This window comes from Notamacropus eugenii, chromosome 1 (assembly GCF_028372415.1).
Source record: "Notamacropus eugenii isolate mMacEug1 chromosome 1, mMacEug1.pri_v2, whole genome shotgun sequence".
Lineage (NCBI taxonomy): Eukaryota > Metazoa > Chordata > Mammalia > Diprotodontia > Macropodidae > Notamacropus > Notamacropus eugenii.
In genome coordinates, this window is record NC_092872.1 from 397984501 (window position 1) to 398000423 (window position 15923).

The 15923-nt window shown below is 37.5% G+C and overlaps 1 protein-coding gene across 1 annotated transcript in view; it reads left to right on the forward strand.

Annotated features, from left to right (window-relative positions):
- The first annotated feature begins 4511 nt into the window (after nucleotides 1-4511).
- LOC140518612 (teneurin-2-like) overlaps nucleotides 4512-15923 on the forward strand; it is a 434584-nt gene continuing 423172 nt past the window's right edge. Inside the window, exon 1 of the mRNA XM_072630916.1 lies at nucleotides 4512-4665. The gene's annotated coding sequence lies outside the window, so the exon portion shown is untranslated. The remainder of the gene's footprint in view (nucleotides 4666-15923) is intronic.

Genomic DNA, 15923 nt, shown 5'->3' on the forward strand with positions numbered 1-15923 from the left:
GCATGAACTGATGCACAATAAAGTGAGCAGAATGACGAAAGCGTTTTATAAAATAGCCACACTATAAAACAGGAAATTTGAAAGACTAAACTCTGATTCAAGCAACAACTAACAATAATTCCAGAGCACTGATGAAGTATGTTGCCCACAGAGAAATGATGATGGTTTCAGGACATAGAATGAATTTTTTTTTTTTAGTTGTAGCTACCAAGGATATTTGCTTTACTTGACTATGTATGCTGTTTACAAAGTTTTCGTTTTTGTTTTCCAGTGTGTGGGGGACAGGTGGGAGGGAAGAGAAAGTAGATTTATATCCATTAAAAAAAGGAAAATTAAATTTTTGAAAAAAATAAAGTACACAAGCTATGAATAGAGGAGGGATCTCAGAGAGTCACAAGTGGACCTGGATCTTAGAAAGTGACTGAGATTAGCAGGACTGGATCCATAACAGGAATACTTACACTGATGTGTGATTCACAGAGATTTTACAGACCACCAAAGTATATTTCTCCTGCAACTAGAATAGAAGTTCCCTAAAACCAGGAATCATGTATTTTATTTTTACTGCCTCCTTCACAATACCTAGGAGAAGATTCTATAGGCAGTGAGGGCTCAAGTTATTAGTAGTAATTACTAGTTAATTATCATTATAGTTTAGATTTATCAAGTATTTTGCAAAGTATTTTCCTTGTAACAATCTTTTTAGGTGAGTAGTACAATAATTGTTATGTTTGTTTTACATATGAGAAAATTAGGCTCAAAAGGTCAAATGACTTATCCAAGGTAATATGGTCTCTAAATATTAGACTCGGCACTTCAGTTCTTAACCAGAAGTTCAAAATTCTTTCCACTACATAGTGTCTCTTCAAGACCTATAAAGGGGCCTATGTTTTTCTATTCAGTGAAACAATTCCAGATTTAATAATATGGAAAAATGAGGGGTTGGCCAAGATGACTTTTCTCATGATTTTTTTGAACTAGGGTTTTCAATGAGCTGAAACAGACTGAATGAAGTTTAACATTGTTACTAACTGTGGTGGGCTACTATCCTAAAGCTTTCATACCTAAAATGAGCAAAACAGGATGGAGAACATGAGATCGTAGGTCTAGAGTTGGAAAGGAGTTTAGAGACAGTCTAATCCAACCCCTGTCCAAAAATCTTCATTTTTCTCTTTCATCAGCAACCTTTATACATAATATTAGTATGTGGAAAAAGCTGATAGACAAACAAAGGCAGTGAAGACAGCCATAGACATGGACTGGTGTGTATTTATAGCTATCTGCATATGTCTGTAGCTGTGAGGTGCATAAATAGAAACAATATAACTTGAGGATGCTCTTTTTGTGTACACCTACAAAAATGAGAACAGCGAGACACATATTGTAGATAAGGTACAGAATGAAAGGGATGGATCTATCACTCCATGTCTAAACATCTCATTCTAACAGATCACCTGATCTGTTTCAGCAAGGAATTCCTGCACAACTGCTACACGCTGATCCCGTTACTAGGTGAATACTCCAAAGACGGAAAGATGTTTTAACAAAAGCTTCTTATTTGTAACCAAAACCTCTCCTGTCTTACTGAGCATGCTCTGTTTGCCTGCCATAAACTATACAGGATGCATTTTCTACTTTGTGGGTTTTGAGTCCTACAGTAAATTGAATACAAGCAAGAGTGAGATATCAGTTTCAAATAAAAGGTGCAGGAAAGGAAAACTCGGATACTGGTAGCAGCTGGAAGGGTGAGGTTTATGTATCCTAGTAAAGAGATCAGCTTCTGTTTTCATTGCCCCTTCCTCCAGGAAGTCTACTGTGATTTGCCCTAAGGAAAGAGCAGGCTGACTGTCCTTTCAACTCCTGCAACACTATGATCCCACCACTCTGACCCCGTCACACGCTGCCTTATATTGTAGTTGTACGTTGCCATCTTTCCTATCCATTGTAAGGTCTTTGAGGGTAGAGACTGTCTTATAAATTTTTGTATCTCTCTATGCAGCTTGAACATAGTTGATGTTCAATATTTTTTAATATTATCATTACATGTCAGGCAGTTTTTATTGTGATTCAATTGGCAAAAAACCAGAAATAGACTATTGGATGAATACCAGCTGCTTAAAAATACTCAGTAATAATATCAAGTGGGGAGGAGGCTCTTCTAACAACTCCACCTATTGCCAAGGAAAAAGCAATCTGTGTGTCTATAAGATTTTTTGTTTCTTTTCTTTAGATAAAAAAGTTCTGTTAAGTAGAAGCATTATGTTATACAGGCAAGATGACAGAATTGAGTCTTCCTCCAGAGGTCTCATTTCCTGAAGAGCACATGATTTTGGAGACAGAAATTTCTACTTTTAGTGTGACCTTAGGGAAGTCATTTTACCTCAGAATCTCAATTTCCTCACGTGGAGGGAAAGGACATTGATTATTTGCTTGCTATGCTAGGCACCATGCCAAGTTCTTTAGAAAGATTATCTCATTTGATCCTCACAATAATCCTGGGAGATACAGATGTTATCATTGGTCCCATTTTACCTTTGAGGAAACTGAAGCAAGCAGAAGTTACTCGCCCAGAGTCACACACAGAAAGTAAATGTGAGTCTGGATTTAACTCTCTCTTTTCCAGGCAAGTGCTCCATCCACTGTACCACCTAGCTTAAGGAGTTTAACTATATCACCTCTTAGGTTCCAGGTCCCTTCCAAATCCAGCGTTTTCTTGGGCTAAGTGATCATGTGAAGGACAAAGCTCTGAAGTAGGAGCCAAGAGATCGTTCTAGTCTAAGCTCTAGTGTTACTTAGACGTTTGACCTTGAGCAAATCACTTGACCTCTGTCTGAAATGGTTTCTGTGCTTAAGTGGAGGATCTAGCGTAGGAGAAAGAAAAGTGTATCTGTGATCAGAGTAGCTAGGTTTGACTGCAGGTTCTGCAATCTGTGTGAGCTTGAGCAAGTCACTCTCTGTAGTCATTCGCTCATATCTAAAATGAATGGAATTACGTAGCCTGTAGGTTTAGTATAAGAGAAAGATCAGTGGCTGTGGAGTTTGAACACCAGGTTCAAAATTCACTTCTGATGCCTATTCCCCAACGTGACCTTGGGCAAGTCACTTCAGCTCCTTAGGTCCTAGTTTCCTCATCAGTAGAAACGTGGGGATTAAATTAGATGACTTCCAGCTCTTGATCTATGATCCGAGGAAGTCTTTTGGAGCTCGAAAACCGATATATCTAAACTTAAAGTTCCTTCCAGTTCTGACATTCTACTTATAAGAGATTCTCAAGTCTTGCTCCCCAAATGGAAACTCCTGGAGGGAAGCTTCCGCACGGGGCTCAGCAACTGATGATGGAAAGGAATAACAGGTGGAAAGGAAGTATTCTTCACCCCTCTCTCCCCATACCCAAGCAATCTCCGCCCCACGGTCCTGCCAGCCTCTCCTTCCCTTTGCTCCTCTACTGAGCTGCTGTCCAGGCCGAGACCCGAATGTGCCCCTCTCCCGGGTCCACCTTTTCCTAACCCCGGAGAGTGCAATTCTCCGGGCTCGAGGCACGGACTGGGCATGCTCAGTGGCCAGGGCAGGTTCTGGTAGTCCGCAGGATGATTTCGCTGCGCTGTAGCATCTGGGGGATGGGGGGGCTTAGTGACGCTGCGGTAAATCACACCTCGGTTTAACCTGCCCTGAACACCCTGGGCAGCGAGTTCTCCTGGAGCTGCTCTCCCGAAGCTGCCGGTGACCCTCCCATCCACATCCTCCCCGCCACCCCTCAGCAGAACTCTGTTCTGGGCCAGGGCCGGGGCACATTGCGGGCGTTCGGTTGACACTTTGGGGGTGGGGTGGAAGCAGCGCCCCTGGGGCTCGTTTCTTTGCAGACAAAAGAAGGGTGGTGTTTGCGTTTCCCACTAGCCTCCAAGCCCTGGAAGCCCCTGTCCGGCCTCACGGCCAGCCGGCCCGATCCCTAGCAGCAGAGGCAGCGCCTTCCTTCCCCCTAGCTCCAGTGGTCGCTCCCGCGAGTCGCGGCCCGTGGGCGCGCGCTCAGAGCCCGGGGATTGGCTCGCGCTCCCCATTCAGGGGCTGCGCGGCTCCCCGTGTGTAGGTCTGTGTGCGCGCGTGTGCCAAGTGAGCGTGTGTGTGTATGTGTGTGTGCGCGCGCGTGAGTGCATGTGTATGTGTATGTGTGTGTGTGTGTGTGTGCGTGTGTGTGTGCGCGCCAGTGCGTATGTGTTATGGGTCTGATTCAGGAGCAGGTTGCACAGAGCTGCCTGGGTGGCTCGCAGACACAGGTCGTGCTTGGGCGTCCTCCTAATCGTTTCCGAAGTAGGAGCAGCCGCGGTAGCGGCAGCGGCAGCGGAGGCAGCAGCTTTAGCAGCAGCAGCTTTAGCAGCAGCAGCAGCATCCGCGGCCGCAGCAGCCCCAGCAGCAGCCCCGCCGCACCACCGTGCGAACTGTGAAGAAGACAGAAGCACCGTTTGGGGAGTGCGGGGGGCGGGTTCTAGGGAGGGGGTGAGAAAGCCCGCCCGGGTCTCTGGGATCTATTTCTCTCTGTCTCTCGAGGGTGTGTGTAGTCCCCTCGAAGTGAAGGAATTTTGCTATAAAGCGAGCTGAGACGGAAGACTAGGCTAAGTTACCTCCCTATGTAGATGGTGTCAGGGAGTGAAGCTACTGAACGAGCCACTGGTAAATGCTTTTCACTTCTTACTCTTAGATGCTTAAGGCTTTTCTATTGCTGTTCATTCTGCAATAGCTCCTGAAGCTGCTGCTGCTCTCTCTCTCTCTCTTTGCGTTAGTGCAGTTTCCAACTTGTTTCGTGTTTATTTTCAATTTTTTTTCCTCCATCATTAGATGAATGCTGGAACCTTTTAATTCAGCACTTGGAGAGGTCATCATTAGTTGCATGAGTTCGGTGGCGGGGTGGAGGGGGGGGAGTGCGGCGGAGGGGGGAGAGAGGGAGGAGAGTAGAGTGTTATTTCCCTGCAGAAGGGCTGCTGCTTTCTCTCCATTAATTCTCATCACAATTGTTAGGATATTTTTTTTAGGATGCGTTTTTGTTGCACGGGTGTTGGAGGTTATTCTTTTTCCAGGATTGCAGTGTGTTATGACTCAGTTTTGACAAAATGACAGATGTCAATGATTTCAGAACTACTATGTGGTACGTGTTGGCTAAAATAGCCAGAAATACGAAGGAGGAATCATTTACATTCCAAAAGAGGAATTCTTTAAAAGGCTCTTTTGCATCATTGCTGCAGATTTGCAAGAGGCAATAATGGACAACACTACTCATGCTGCTTGCAAAGATAATAAACATATAAGTGTTTTAGTGCATCACATACTGTCCTGTCCTCCCGTGATTGAACTGTTGCTAAATTGTACTTAATAATAAATTCAGGGCTGTAGAGAATGAGGGAGATTGCTGGTATTGTCTTGCTTAGATTTCTGTCTCAGTGTATAGTATTGTCTAACCCCAAACGGAGCCCTTCTTAGACCTTACCTGAAGTGGCATCTTAACAAGATTGTTATATTTGGGGGGATGGGGAGGAGTGGGTAGGGGACTGAATTTTGCCACTACAGAGAATGAAATTATTTAAAATACGCAGCATAATGAATGCAAATTAAGCCCTAACTCTTTTTTTTTTAAAATAGAAGTCCTAAAACTCATTCTCTCAGGATTTGTTTCAAATGTTACATAAAGACTCAAACCGTAATTCTTTTAATAAATTCATGTTATTTAAGCACAATAAGGTTTTTGTGAACACCCTTATTTTAGTTTTACTGTTGTTCATTTCCTTAAGTTTTCAGTACTAGTTCAGGTTTTTTTTTTTTTTTTAAAGTAGGAAAGGGTCAATAAGTAATGGGAAATCACTAGTCCAAAAAGAAACCAGTTTCCTTTACAGTTGTAAACATTCTATTAAGCCAACATCTTACGTGGAAAAGAGCTAATGTAATGGCAGCTTAAATGTACAATGTGATATTCTGTAGTAAAGCAGGTATCATCTAAGCCTGAGTATTATTATGGGATGGTTCAAACTCCATTTCAGAATAAGGGTAAATCCAAAAGTCAGGGCTACTATGAGCCACACATCACTACAAAAGAAGGGTGGAGAGAATTTTAAGGACACACAGCTAAAAGTTTGCTTCCCCAACATGGATGTCAAATAGCCTATAACAATGTGAAAGAGTTTACATATGTAATAATCCTGTTAAACTTTTTTTTAAAAACTTCAACAGATAATTTAATAGTCTCAAAATCCTAACCAAGTCAGTACTGAATATCCAACCAAAAGGACATTAACTCCTTTAGGCCAGTGCTTCTTTAAAAAAATTAAAAAAAAAAAGTCTTCCCCCAAGTAAGCATGCATATTCACCTGCTCTGTGTGTTATGTGTTGACAACAGCTTTTCCTGAAATTGTGGACAGGATTCAGAGATCTAAAGCATATTCATTCTTTTGTACTCTACAGATGCTAATAAGGCATTTCATTTGGAATGAAAGCTGAGCTAATACATAGGGCTCTTGGGATAGAAATATTGCTATTTATTTTTTTTCCCCATGGACTCTTAAATTGACCAATTTGATAAAGTTTTTGCAGTTTTTTTAACACTGAGTTGCTTCCATTCATAAGGATCACAGATGTCTCTCAGTAAATCTTTTGCTTGTCTACATGCCAAGAAAAGATGAATTAATATAGTAAACTCTGAGATGCTATAAAACCTAAAGCTTCTATATGCCTTTCATTTCTACATTCAAAACACAAACAGTATCTTCCAAGATGTGCACCTGCTTTATTTAAATTATACACTCCACATTTGTGGGCATGGGTATAAGTGACCGGGTTTTAGACTACTTTTGCTTAGCCCATATGGTGAAATGTATAATTGTTATGTAATATACTCAGTGCATGAATATATTTGTAAAACAAAAAACTGGCCTCATTTTTTTATGTCAATTCCAGATGTCATAACTAAGTTTTAATTGACATATGGATCTTTTCCTTTTTTTGAGAGAGATTGCTTTTTTTCTCCTAGTTTTCTGGCAACTTGTGAAGGCTCTGAAAATTTTTGTTAAAATATTAAGGATATGTATGTCTTGAGTATAATGCAGGGTTGAGTTTTAGGGTCAACAGCGGGATTTGTATTGTCCTTGTATAATCCTAATTGGTACAGTGTGCATGTTTTTTGTTGTTTTTAAATAACACATAGTTAACCTCCTTTTAACTCTGTGTCTCTAGTTTTGATCTTAGGTTAAGTAATGAAAATAATATCATTTTCTTGTTAGGCTTCCTGAGTTGCCGCCTTTAATCTTGATTGACCCTAACATAGTATTTTAGCAATTCCAACAGCCAGTCATTGAGCTTCATGGAGAACTAGAGAAAAGACACTTTAGATCATTAGGTTATGTAGAAAGAAAGACTGGTATCCAGGAGTATTGATTTGAGGAGCTTAACTTGACAATCACATCGTCTGTCTTGTTAGACTTCACATTTTCATTTTGTGAAGAATGGAGGTTTCCTTGGATATGTGGTATATGCCATTGTCATGGAGCTATTGGGTCTTCCCGAAATTCTAATTGCTGGATTTTTTTTCCTTTTCTTAATGCATTTGTAATTGAAATGAGCTACTAACTTCTCCCAGTATTTTTAGGAAATGGCAAACCTGGTGAATTATAGTCTTGTTTTTTATTGCAAAAGTGATTCAAGGTAATTTTTTAAAGTGACTTCTGACAGAAGGCAGTCAAGGTCACAATAATGGGGCTTGTTCTCTTCCTTCTTCTCCCTGACCCATCTGAGTAGTCAGATCCAAATGGAAGGTGAAATTAAAAAGGCAGGACTCAATTAGGATTAAACTATTCAGCTCCAGCTAGAAATCATGAAAACCATATTTCTCTATACAGCATTGCTTTCTGAAGCAACAGATGAAATTTTTTTAATGCTATGTACAGCTGATGTCTGTTAGCCATTGAGCAAAAGGGAAGAAGTTCTTTGCGCTCCATCCTCAAACGGCAATAAGCTCTTCTTTCTTGATACCCAGCAACTTCTGAGACCATTTTCTCTGAGAGATCATTATTGCATAGCATAGAGTATGGTTTATGGCTAGAGAGTATGCCACTTAAAATTTCATGAGACCTTTTACAATTTCATAGTGTCATTTTGCAAGATTCTTGTACATGGAAGGCAAATTGCTTTCATGGCAAAGTAGTCTTACAGGGGTGGTCCTACCACTTTTACTTTTTTTCAAACATAAATTCCCATTGTGGAAAGGATTTTTCTGTCCCCTGTCAGGCACTCATTCTTTTTTGTTTGTTTGTTTTTCCCTCTCATTCTTTTGGTTTCATTAGTAGGAAACTCCTCTCCACCAGCACAGATCTATAACTTGTCTGTAACTTACAATCCTAGAGAGCTCTGGAACCAGTGAGAGGTGGAATGACTTGTCTATAGGCACATAATTCATATTTATCAATAACTCAGAGAGATAGTGATGTGGTTTGTTTTGCTATTATAAAATCAAACTTGCTTTGATAGTTAGCTTATATTTGCTTAATGTGGAAGAAAAGACGTGCATTTACCTATTTCACTTTCCCTATCTCTTGAAGTGATATTAAAGACTGTTACTTAGCTAAGGCCCTACTTTGTATTTTGGGATAACTCTTCAAATTATAACTTGATGTACCCATATTACAAGCAACAACATACTGTGAATAATAACTACTCATTCATATTGTGTTTTACTGTCTACAAAGCATTTTTTCCAAAATGACCATATGAAGTTATTATCCCCATTTTACAGATGAAAAAAAGAAGGCCCAGAAAGGTAACTGCAGCCTTTCAGCTCATGAATGGTAGAACCAGGACTTAAAACCAACTCATTTGACTCCAAATTCAGTATTCTTTTTATTCCACCCAGCTGCCGTTCTAATAAAAATTACTTTTCAACAGGCTGTAAATAGCTGTGATCTATCTGGGCCCTCACTATTAGCTTATGTTACCCAGCGTTTCCAAAGGATTTTGTAAAGCTAATGAGGTGTAAAACATTCCCCCTAAAGTTCTAGTTACTCATTGCCCCAAGACTATTAATATATTTTAATACTGTATTATGTTTCAGAATTAGAAACATTATAGCTTTTTATGAATTCATAAAGGGAAGAAAATGAAGCACCATATGATAGTTTGCAAATAAGGTTACCTTTCATTTTTTCCTGAAAGACTTTAATTGGTCCACCTCTGCTGGATATACAGTTATGAACCTTTTAGTCAAAACCAAAATTCAAGAAGAAATGTACTTATTAACTTTTCTTTCAAACTTACCAAGTAGGGAGCAAGCATATAGGCAATGTGTCTATATTAGTTTCAAAAACTGGAGCTTCAATGACTAATTATGTAGCTAAATTACCCCCCTTTCCCACAGAAAAGAAATTAGTTCTCAAGTGATTTTTTAAAAACTTAATCTGAATAGACTTGATGCAACAATTGCTCAACAAACTTCGTCTGTCTCCTTGTGCAACCGCAAGAGAACATTACTAAGTGAATTCTAAAGATGCTCTCTCTGGCTTGGAAAGGAAGTATATAATTGTGAGATATTGAAAGGGAAAAATCTGCTCTTTAAAAGTTCAAGACTGATCAGCCCTTGGCCCAAGGCCCTTGAAGAGTCCTCTGCCCTGCTAGTTTTTTCTTATTCATCTTGACCCAGAGAATTCTTGGTTTCATTTCTTTTTTTTTTGTTTTACTTCTGTTTGAGGCCAGTTGTGACCTAAAGGTCAACAGTTACACTGGCTGAGTCCTGTAAATGAAGACATTTCATAAATGTGGAATGTAAGTCTTGAGAAACTTGTTACAGTGACCTATACTGTAGGCATTTCATGCTCGTAACTAACTGAAGCCCTGTGTTTGTCATAAATAATTTTCCCCTCTTCTTTGTGTTAGATTTACCTTGTGGCTCTTTGAAAAGTCATTCCTTATATTTAAGACAACTTTAGGGGAAAGGTAAAGCCTGTACTTCCCCACTTTCCCATAAAGAAGTTGTTTTAAGTTCCTTATTTATTCAAGGTTATCTTTGTTTTTAACCACTCATTATAAAACATGGAGCAATCCTGGTGAATATAAATCATGATGTCATTTTTTTCAGATGTTATTTCTGTTGCATCCAAAGCATCAGTTATTAGTAGCATTGATGATAACAAAGGCATAAGATCCTAGACCATTAATTTGGATTCTGTATCAGAATCCCTTGCATCTTCCCTTAGTGATCTTTCCTTCACTCTTAAATCTCTCTCCCATCTTTTTTCTCCTGTCTTTGTTTTTTTTGTTAAAAATTTAAAATAAAGAACATGCACAGAGGAAAACATTCAATTAAATTTAGTAAAAAATATGACAGAGAGCATTCCCAAATTTGAATATTAAAATACCTCGAAAATGTTTTGCAATCCACATTTTATACTTTGCTAAATGATTGTTAAATAATACTTTGTTGACCAAGTTTTTATTTTTTTTTAAATGTATTACATAATAGGCTCTGCCTAAAACATTTGGTTAATCTCCTTAGCACTCATTTCCCAGTTCTCTATCTAATTTTAATTTCTACCTCCTTTTCTTCTTCAGGGGCTGCAAGGTGTGGTGTGCAGAATTTACAGGGTGGGAGTGGGGGATTAGTTTATGTGATAATCATTAAATTTCATGTAAGAAAATGTTTTGGTTTTGTTGGGGGGAAAAAAGTCTTGGAAGTTGGACTAGGGTTCAACCTGCTGAGATATATCAGTAATAAGCTAATTTAGAATCTTAACTCTAAACAGTAAGAATAAAATAGATAGCCTCAAACCATAAATGTATTTAAAAAGCTGAATAGGCCAAATGTTTTTGAAGATCTCTGATAAAAAATTCTTTAAAAGCTAGCTGCACCTTTATGTCTGATCTTACCAAACAGGAAAAAAAAGGTACATGTATGTATGTATGGACATAAACACACATGCATACACATATATGCACATACACATAAAACTAGTGGGCATTGGGGTTTTTCTAAACACTTTATATCCATCTCAGATTAAAGGCAAGTGGTCCCATGTTTCTTCTTTGAAGAGTTATTATTCAGAATAAGGACATACACAGTTTGTAGCAGCAAGGATTTAGATTAAATTATAAAAATATGAACAGTAGTTGTAATGTATAAGAGAGTTCTTGGAGGGGTCTTTTAAAAAATTGCATGAATTATCAACTTTCTGGGTTAGTTTATACTTGATTTTGAGTGAGTTAATCAATCTGCATCTTTACTATGTTCATAGCCATAAGACTATCTACTTTCTTTGTACCTGACAAGGATTTTGTTGATAGGTATATGTCAATAATTATCACTAAGATTAACGATACTATGCATATTAAAAATGCTGTGGTTTGGGACCTAACAGTTTTAGCATGACCCAGAATCTAAATTTTCTCTCTAATCCTGTTTATCCCATAAACAATCAGACTTAGTTAATTGAAACCAATTACAAAGAAAAAAATCAGATTTATTATTTATATTGAATATGTCTGTTGCTCAATTATCCACTGAGTGTACTTATGGTTCATGGGGGGTGGGAGGAGTATGGGGTCTGGATGCTCTCTGTCATTATACTTTATAGTCCAAAGGATAAAACATTAAAATGAGACATCTCATGTTCACAGAACCAGCTATTTAAAAACTCCGAAAGGGACAAAAGGCACTCTTATTTGGGAAAAGCAACAGAAAAAAATGAAAACAGGCCATTCTCCTCTCCATCCCCAGCTCCTTTCCCATTATCTATATATGATATAAGAAATATAAGGTAGAAGTATTTTAACCTTTTTTAGGTTTCTCTTAATAGGTCTGGTGACAGTCTATATTATAACAGCATAAATCATTATTCTAGAGAGGACAGCTTAGTTTCTGACCATTTCTGTATGTATATGTGGGGGAGGATCTTTTTATCAGAAAACATAAAAAGCTAGTTGTGGGCAATTTATCCTTAGTCAAACGAGCATTCCATATTGGTTATATTCATATCAGTAAAGAATTATATTTAAAAATCTATTTCAGAATTAGCAAGTAATGTTAAGACAGAAGGAAAAGGAAGAAAAGTTTATAAAATCACCTGTCTTATTTTCAAAATAATTTATCTGTAAGCCAAAGGCAATTCTTTACTAAACATAATGTATAGCGTGTTCCAATAATCTTAGTGTAGTTTTAAGGTATTAAAGTTTAAAACTGAACTAAGACTTTTAGGACACTGTATTGGGACACAAGTGTTCTAAGAGATACCTTTGTTCATAGTACATGGGTGCATTAGTTTACTTTTAGAGAAAGATATATTAATGGATTTGCAGCCAAAGTCCCTGGCTTCTAATCTGCCAAACACTACCTTTGTCACCATAGGCAAAATATTTCCCCTGTCTGGATTTCAGTTTCCTAATTTCCTCAAATGATGAGGTTGGACTTCATGACCTCTCAGATCCCTTCTAATACTAAAACTAAATACTGTGCAGCGTCACAGAATCGCAGAAGTCATTTATACAAATCTATACCTGGTCAAGAACAACTTCTGCTCAAAGATTTGTAGTAGACTGGAGTCTACTACCAGTTCAGATAGCCTATTTCATTTTTAAAGATATTTAACCATTAGGAAGTTTTTCCTTAAATCAAGCCTAAATTTATCCCTTTGCCACCTCAACCCACTCTTCCCTAGTTCCCTCTGGGACCGAACAGAGAAAGTCTAATAAATAACTCTTTCATGTGAAATCCTTTCATTATGTGTTGGTAGCTCTTTTGGTCTTCCTAAGTCTTTTCTTATCCAAAATATGCCCAATTTCCTTCATCCAATTCCCATGAGATACAATCCTCTCTAGAGATATAGATATATGTATGTGTGTATATACATATACTGTTTTATATGTTTTACACAAAAATACTTATTTAAAAAGTGACAAATCTTTTGCAACTCATAGTCTTATCATAGTCTACTTAGGTGATTTGTCTTGACCTACACGGGCAGTCTGTGTCAGAAGTATAACTCAAAGTCACTATTCCTGACTCTAAGACTGACCTTCCACTCCAGCAGGCTACCTCTCTTTATATTTGAATACATATACATTCATGTATGTCAGCTCATATTTTCATGGGGAGGAGTAGGTGAAATATACAACCCTTGTGCTGAGAAGGTTATATGTTTAGTTATTATGATTAGGGATTAGCCATTGTTACTGTATGGCCACTTGAGAATTAAAGAATTTACTTAGGAGTCAGGAAAGACATGGATTTGAATAATGACTTTTGTTATAATTAACTGTAACTACATACAAGCTTCTTGACCTCTCTGAACTGATTTCCTTCTATGTAAAATGGGGATAATACTTATAATACCTGCTCACTAGATTATTGGATGATATATATGTATATATACATATATGGTACTCTGCAAAAATATCAGCTTCATCTGTAATTAAATATTGAATTAAAAACTAATTTTATGCTGTCTTATTTCAAAACTACTCACAATTCTTATTTCACTTTTGATATTTTAGAATTTAGTTAGTGATCTGTTTTTAAAATCTTTTCCTCCATTCATCCCCAGTCATAACTTAAAATACGGTTTATCTTTTTCTCACATTTCGTGGGAACTGTCTTGAATATTTTGATTTAGCTCAGATTTTGTTCAACTCGCTTTTTATGTTAAAATTCTGGCAATATGTCAGTCTGTAATATGTTCTACAAAATATGTAATAACTGAGAGATTCACAGTTGAAAAGAAATGTGTGAAATATGGAATTTTGACAGAAGTATAATTTCATTTGTTTAAGTCTTTATGTCCATGAGCTACCAAGTTTCCCTAAATTGTTCCCACCATCAATATATGTTAAATGGTAGTATGTATGTATCCAGTGGATATACTAGATATGTGTCTTAGAAGAATCATTTTTGAATTTGAAGCACATAAAATTTTATTACAGGAAATATGTTATGAAATCAATTTTAGGTGTTGCATGATAAAATCAATGCTTACTCTGAGGGAAAGGGGAGTTTAACATGTGATCTGAATATTAGAAGTTGCTATGTTTGGGGTTGTTACTATTCAGTTGTTGATTTCAATACAAAAGATGGGGCTTTGGTTATAAAGAAATTCTACTTGTATCTGTGGTTTAGTGTTTATTTTTTAATGAGAGATGGTTTCATACACTTCTCCCTTTACCCTTCTCCTTCTTGTTAGTATTTACTTGCTGATATGAAATATATTTGTAAAAATTAAAACACCTTAATAGAAATAAAAAAATATAAAAATTCTTTGAAAGCAAACTATTCACAGCTTGATTCTTACCTCAAGGTTTTTACCTCAGGACCAAATGTAGATAGTTCTGGAGACTGAGTTTTCCAAAACAATGCTTCCTACTAGCATGTTCCCAAAGGCTACTTCTAGCATCATATAATAGTTAAGAAAGGTATACTGGTAGTTATATTACTTGTACATGCTCTTATAGATTGTTCCTTGGCAGTTTCTAAGTTTAAATTGTGTTATTATTTCTTGACTTCCATTTTTCTGGTCCATCTACTCAGGATGTGTTTGTTAAGCCCCCATTCAGGTGAGCTAATTTTATAGTAGAAATTCTAGTGTCCATAATCATCTCCCAACATAGTCTATGCCTCAGGGTGTTTGCAGTTTAGTGGTGAAGCAAAAAAAATGACTATTCTTTATATTTATCTACCTATCTATCATCTAATCTATTTAGATATATGTGTGAGCATGTTTATACACACATATATGCATTATATGTGAAGCATTAGGGATAAAGGTAAGGGAAGTATGACATCTTAGCTGTCCACAAAGCCAGGAAAACTTACCTTCATGTCCCACCTCTGGGCAAGTCACTTATACTCTAAATTGTTTAGGCTAGAGGTATCAAATTCCCAACTCTATGGCAGTGGGAAATTTTTAACAAAATAAATAAAAATACAATACAACATAGATAATGGCACTTTGTGGTTTTCTAAGTCAATATACAGCTTACAGGGATCAGTTTCTATTTGAATGTGACATCACTGCTTTAGGCAACCCTTTACTATAATCATTTAGATAGTCTGATGAAGACTATGGACCATTTCTCAGAATAATATTTTTTGTTTAGATACATAAAATAATATATGAGATTACAAAGGAAAAAAAATTATTTTGGAATAGTTATCAGAATTTTTTTAGCATTTACAGACCCTATGTTAAGAATGCTTAAATAGGGAAATCATCAGCCAACTGAAATTTTTAAAAAAAGAAATCTACAAAAGATGAGAGCAAGACCAGGTAATAGGATAAATATAAAAAAATTGCGCAGTTTGGTAAAAATAGCGTCAGGACTTAAGCTCATAAAGGAAGCTAAGGATAACAAAAAGGAGATTTAAGTTGTATTGGGAGCATCAAAGAGGGGATAAGAGTTTGGAGTGGCTGGAATGATAAGTGATAGCAGAGAGAGGGCAAAACTGCTTGATTCCTATTTTGCTTCACTTTTCTCTACCAAGTAGAATAACCTTTGCACTAGAAATCACAAGACAGATGTCTGAGAGGGATTTGATACCTCTGATAAGCAAGGAGACAGTGAGAGAGAAGGAAAGGAACATTTATTAAATGCTTACTGTGTGCCAGGAACTTTGCTAGCTACCAGGGATTTAAGTATGAGCCAGAAAGAAAGACATCCCCTGCCCTAAAGGACTTTTTTTCTTCTAATGAGGGGAGAGAACAGCTGAAAAGTAGGGGAAGGCAAGGAAGGTACCTAGAATGTAGACATAATTTTGAAGTTCAGAAAGTTCAGAACAGGGCCAGGAGGGGAGTAAAGGCAGGCTGGTCTGGGGCCTTTCACAAAATGTAGGCTTCAGTAGAAACTCCCTGAAGGGAGAAGCAGTAAAGGACTTGTAGAGGTATATTCCATAGTGAGCAGGCCACAGGAGTAGTAGA